The following is a 6,000-nucleotide window of genomic DNA, read 5'->3' on the forward strand; positions in this document are numbered from 1 at the left end:
ATTTTTTCACCTTTTATTTATCGCGAGTTGTCCACTGGGTTTTAATGAAGAGTGGAAATTGAGCCCTCAGGTGGTTTCTGTGGTAAAAGCTTGTACTTTTTCTTTTTAAAAAGAGGGGGAAATACTTTGTTTCCTTTGGCATTATTGTAGATGAAGTTAATGGTGGGTGGAGGCTCCCAGGGAAGGAAATGTGTAGGGATTAAATATATAAAAAAAAGCAGTTGTGGTGGGACTACCACCCTGTAGAGCTGAACAATAGCCTCAATGTTTAGGCTCTGGTTCTGGGAAATCATGTGTTGCTGAAGATGGGTACAGTTTTCACAACAGTAAAAGAATCCTGCCCATGTGGAAAAAAATGGAATAATACCTCATTTGCTATTGCTACGTGATTCAAATTTGCAAAATGGTAGCCATAATAGTCTCCTGTAGCAAAAACAACAAAGGGTTCTGTGGTCCTCCAGATGCTATTGAACTTTACTTCTCATCATCCCTGAACACTGACCATGCTGGCTAGGAATCCAACAATATCTAGACTGGCCAACCCATTGGTTGTCAACCTGTGCGCCATGACACCTTGACTTGAGGAATGTTCAGGGGAGCTGAACATTCCCTCTCTCTTTCTCTCAGGGGAGCTGGCGGCTTTAGCTTGCAGCCCAATATCTTCCTGCATACGCCTCTCTCTCCCTGGTGGTCGCCCTAAAAAGGGGCAGGGTAGAATGGGGATGGCACAGAGTAGGACGGGGTGGGGGCATCCCTATTTCACATATTCTGTAACTGGAGTCCAGTGTAAGTGGCTGCCATAATGAAGCGACAGAAAGAATATGATTGGTCAAGGGAGCTCTGGACTCCAAAAGGTTGAAGACCATTGGGGCTAACTCACCTTCCCGGGGTTTACTGAAACAAGCCAGTTTCAAATGCTGGTTTATGAAGCTGGCTCATTTCAATAAGCAGTAGTTAAGACTAAATCAGTTTAGGGTCCAAGTCTAATGCTAAAATGTGGTTAATTGAAAATGAAAGGAAACACTTTCAATCTCTTCCTCACACAGCCGAGTGCGTAAGATGCAAAGTTAGGTCATTCTTGCTTGCAGCCGCAACAACGATAACTGAACAACTCACAAAAGCAACTCAATTGTATATATTTAAAACAGAAAGTGGGTGGGGGGTATTTGGGTGAAATAGCCCAACTTGTTCTTTCTGTTGATATATTATTTAATTTGCTAATGTATATTTTCCAGATCAATTCTAGCAGCTACGTGCTCACAGCAATGCACCACAAAAGCTAAAAACCACCCTAACAACAATTCATAATAAAAAAACTAGTACAGCAGCAAATAAATTTAAGCCAGTATGCTCCACAGTCTCCATAAGATCTAACTGCAGCAAATCTAACCCCAGAAAGCACACACCCCTCAAATCTAACCACAGTAATTGAGAGAATGTAGGGCAAGACCTCAGTAAGTGGTGTAGTAATTGGTAATGATAGAGTTATACATTGTCTCCAGTTATTTTGGGTTGGAGCTATGAGTCCACCCTTTAGCTTGTTCTCATGGTTACTTTCATTTTCATATCTAGTTGTGTGTTAACCGGTTCACCAGCTTCTTCTGGAACAGCCTACAAAGTTAGTAACCCTGCCTTATCGATACATATAATAAAAATGTTTCAATTTCATCATGCTGCAGTTCATTTGGCCACAGATAGATGGCGATGTGAACTACAGTGTGATGACAGGCTGGGCTTTCAGAGCTGCCGGGCCATAGCAGCATCAGCATATGAGGGCATGGAGGAAGGAACTAGAGGTGGGCAGGTGGGTAGACAGCCCAAGCAAGCTGTGGAGGTTTGGTGAGGTCTACTAGGAGGAGACTTGCTCGATCCCTGCTCCTGCCAACCTAGCAGTTTGAAAGCACGTCAAAGTGCAAGTAGATAAATAGGTACCACTCCGGTGGGAAGGTAAACGGTGTTTCCATGTGCTGCTCTGGTTCGTCAGAAGCGGCTTAGTCATGCTGGCCACATGCCCCGGAAGCTGTACGCCGGCTCCCTCGGCCAATAAAGCGAGATGAGCGCCACAACCCCAGAGTCGGCCACGACTGGACCTAATGGTCAGGGGTCCCTTTACCTTTACCTTTTACTAGGAGGAGTGGTTTGAGCAAGCTCTAGGGGGAGGGAGGGGGTGGCTTTGGAGGGGGTGCAAAGTGAGCAGAGATGCAGCACTTAGTATTAAATAAGAATGTAACAAGTAGAAAGGTACATACTTGAAGAGTCTTAGATAATAAGGGCCATAGATATTGTATATCCCCCAGGCTGCCCATGAAGAGGGAGATTTATGGGCAGAGAAGGAGATCCACCCTCACAAGCCTTTCTATTGTATGTGTGGAAACCTCTTGCTGTTCCTTCGTCTGTGCCCTTGATATCAGCAAAAAAGGAGTTTTGCAGTACTGGAGAAGGAAAAGGAAAAATTTGGAGCCACCATATCCAAAGATCTCCTCTTCTCATGATACCTGTTGCAGCAATGAGTACAACAGCCCCTAGAGCTGAAATAATAATCCCCCCCCAAATTGGGTCTAAAAGAAGGAAAATACATTGAAGAACAAAGGCTGATGGAATAGGGGAAATGTTCCCCCTATCTTTTACCCAGCTGGCATAGGGCTTTGGAATTAGTTACTAGCTCCGCCATCTTGAATTCTCCTTCTCCTGCCCAGGTACCTTAAACAGGGCCTAGAAGCAAACCAGGCACCAATACATGTGAGGTACCTGAACAAAACCCCAAGAAAATACTTCATTTTTCCTCCATTTTTTAAACGCAGAAGAGGACAATGGAGACAGTGCCTTTCTTATTTTAGCTAGCTGTCAAATCCGTTCTGTCAATAAACATTCCCCGAATGTCATCTGGCAGCCCTTTTCCAGGTTCAGAGCAGTGGCAATTTAATTTTGACTCTCTTCTACAGGCACACTAAATCCAAAGCTTCCCCTCTCTTCTCCTGCTTCCAAGAGGGGTTATATATTCTTATCTGGTGGGAATTTAATCCTTTATCAAAAGCTTTCAAAGACTTTAGCTTGTAACGTCTTTGCTTCAATCTATTTACAAAACGGGAGGCGGACTTCCTGTTTAGAGCCTTCCCGCTTCAGCGCCAAATTAAAGTGTTTCAAGGTCCAATTTTCCGTTCTACTCACGGGTAGTCGTTTAAAATCCAATTGTCCACAGGAAAAAGTCAGCACTTTCCGGCAACAGCAATGCGGCTTCACTCCGTGAAAGAAGCGGTCAATTCAAAGCACCGCACCGCTCACCCCACGCCGCTCCGGATCCCCAAAACAGGGTTTCCCCGCGAGTAGGGGGGGCGCAAATGGTGCCAGCCGAATCCCAGGTTCACAGGCTTCTCCCGCCTGTGATTTCTATGGGTCTCTGCCTTCACCGTGGCGGTCAGACCCTGCTTTTCACGGAGCAAATTCCTCCCGATCGGAAGAATTCAGCCATTCCCGAAGGCGCCTCACCGGAAGTCCCAAGAAAATACTTCATTCACTTTTCAAGTTTCAGTCCCTGCTGTTCTTTTTATCCCTCCCTCGATTTACAGGATCTGCGTGGAGCCTCTGGTACATTGGCCAGTGGCAGTGGTTGTCCAGATACTGCCTCAGATAATGCAGTAAGGATAGCCTCTCGCAGTTGGAGGAAGTAGTAGCAAGACAGATCTAAAGGCCAAGGCCAAGGGTGGAAGTGATGGGAACCACAGTAAGATCAACGGTGGCACTGCATGAGTCCAAAGGCATCTCCGCACTTGAGAATCCTTACTGCATTGTTTTCCATTCCAGTTCTGGGCCCAGCACGAAACACTGGCAAGGCCTTTAAAGCCCTAATTGGCTGAGGACCAGGGTACTTGAAAGACTGTTCTCCACTATGAATGTGCTCACATTTTAAGGGAGTCTGAGGGAGTCTTTCTCCCATTTCATTCACATGAAGTGCCATTGGGAGGAGGGCATTTGCAGTAACTGTGTCCAGGCTCTGGAACTCACTGTCCAGGGAGATTTTTTGATTTGATTGCTACTACTACCGCAGCTACTACTATGCGATAAGATCCACTGTCCTGTAATATCACATATGAGCTTTAACCACTGATGAAGCCCAGGATGGCAAAACAAGGCTAATATTCCAGAAAGCCTTGCCTTAGACTCTGTGAAAGGATTTTGTGGAACTGTAACAACCTTTCATGTGGATGGTTTGGACTTTATGAACAGACAGGTGGAATAGACATCATTACACGGATGGACCTTATGCATGAACTGACTAGGGAATGATCTGATCCACTGGGTCTTCTGCTTTGTTCGTTTGTTGAACTTTATGAGTTACTTCTGTTGAAATTTACAATTTGATACAATGAATAGTATACCTTATTTATCTAAGAACACAGCCGGTTACATTTCGTGTGTTCATTTAGTTTTTAGCCAGCTGGGTTTTTCAAATTTAAAAAAAGACCTGCTTTTTGTGATTTTACGGGAAAAAATAAAATGGTTAATGATGCGCCTACTTCTTATTAGCAACCTTCAACACATCATACCATAAGGCGGGATATAAATTAACAAACGAATACACAAGAAAGTAAATATTTGCTACACAGTCGCAGGTGAAGTGTGAACCGGGACTCGGATAATGATCCTCAATTTACAGCAGCACTCATGAAGTGCTAATTAACCTCTGTCCATCTCACTGAGGGTGGAAATAGAAGGTGCTAAACTGCTGCTGCTTTGAAATGTATCACTGGGGTGTGTGGTGTGTGTGTCTGCAAAACCCTGGGCAGGTTCACACAAACCCTCTGGCTCATTGAATGAACGTGTTAGGGGGTTCTAGGTGGGGCTTTTTTTTCAGTCGGATCTTGCTCAGTGACAGCCCCTCTCAGGTGGGCACCACTGCCATTTTAAGAGAATGAGGGAGGTGTTCATGGTGAGTTCTGGCGCCTTTTTCCCCTAGGAAAAAAGCACTGGTCATTGGGTCGTGTTGGCTAGCTCTGCCCCCAACAATGCTTTTTGCAATGGCTAACCCCACCACCGGGGGAAGCGGATGGCACTGTGGGTTAAACCACAGAGCCTAGGGCTTGCCGATCAGAAGGTCGGTGGTTCGAATCCCTGCGACGGGGTGAGCTCTCGTTGCTCGGTCCTTGCTCCTGCCAAGCTAGCAGTTCGAAAGCACGTCAAAGTGCAAGTAGATAAATAGATACCACTCTGGAGGGAAGGTAAACGGTGTTTCCGTGCACTGCTCTGGTTTGCCAGAAGTGGCTTAGTCATGCTGGCCACATGACCTGGAAGCTGTACGCCGGCTCCCTCGGCCAATAAAGCGAGATGAGCGCCGCAGCCCCAGAGTCGGCCACGACTGGACCTAACGGTCAGGGGTACCTTTACCTTTTAACCCCACCACCACCACCTCAGCCGTTTGCCGCAGAAATGCTCCCCTGTGCTCTGTATTTGTTCTGCGTGTGTGGGAAAGACTACTCACACATTTACTGGTGTGTCTTGGGCCTGTTAGAGGTCTTTGCCATCCTAGTTCAATGTATGCACAGTGGGGACTCATTTCAACCTCTCACAGCTGTGACAGGGTGTTGCTGTGATGCTTATCATCAGGATCCAGCCAGTATGGTCCTTCCTGTCATCTTTCAGTGTGTACCTATTAGCTCCATGGTGGCCGAAAACAGAACCACAGATTGTAGAGTTTGAAAGGGACCCCAAGGGTGATCTAGTCCAACCCCCTGTAGCGCATGAATCCTGCCCACAGCCACCCCTGTGTGGGCTGGAACCACCAACCTTCTGGTTAATAATCTCTCCACTGCTTCTCCAGAGCTTGGAGCAGTTTGGTGCAAACTGCAAGACCAGAGACTAAACAAGACCACTTATTTAAGGCAGCAGAAGCCATCGTTAGGACATTTTAAAGCAGGCACTGTATGTTGAGCGGTCCAGTTTGGCATTATTCTTGTCCAATCCAGCCGCCGCCTTCTTATTGCTATGCCGAATTGGCTGATTTGT

This window comes from Podarcis bocagei, assembly GCF_964188305.1.
Source record: "Podarcis bocagei genome assembly, chromosome: 10".
Lineage (NCBI taxonomy): Eukaryota > Metazoa > Chordata > Lepidosauria > Squamata > Lacertidae > Podarcis > Podarcis bocagei.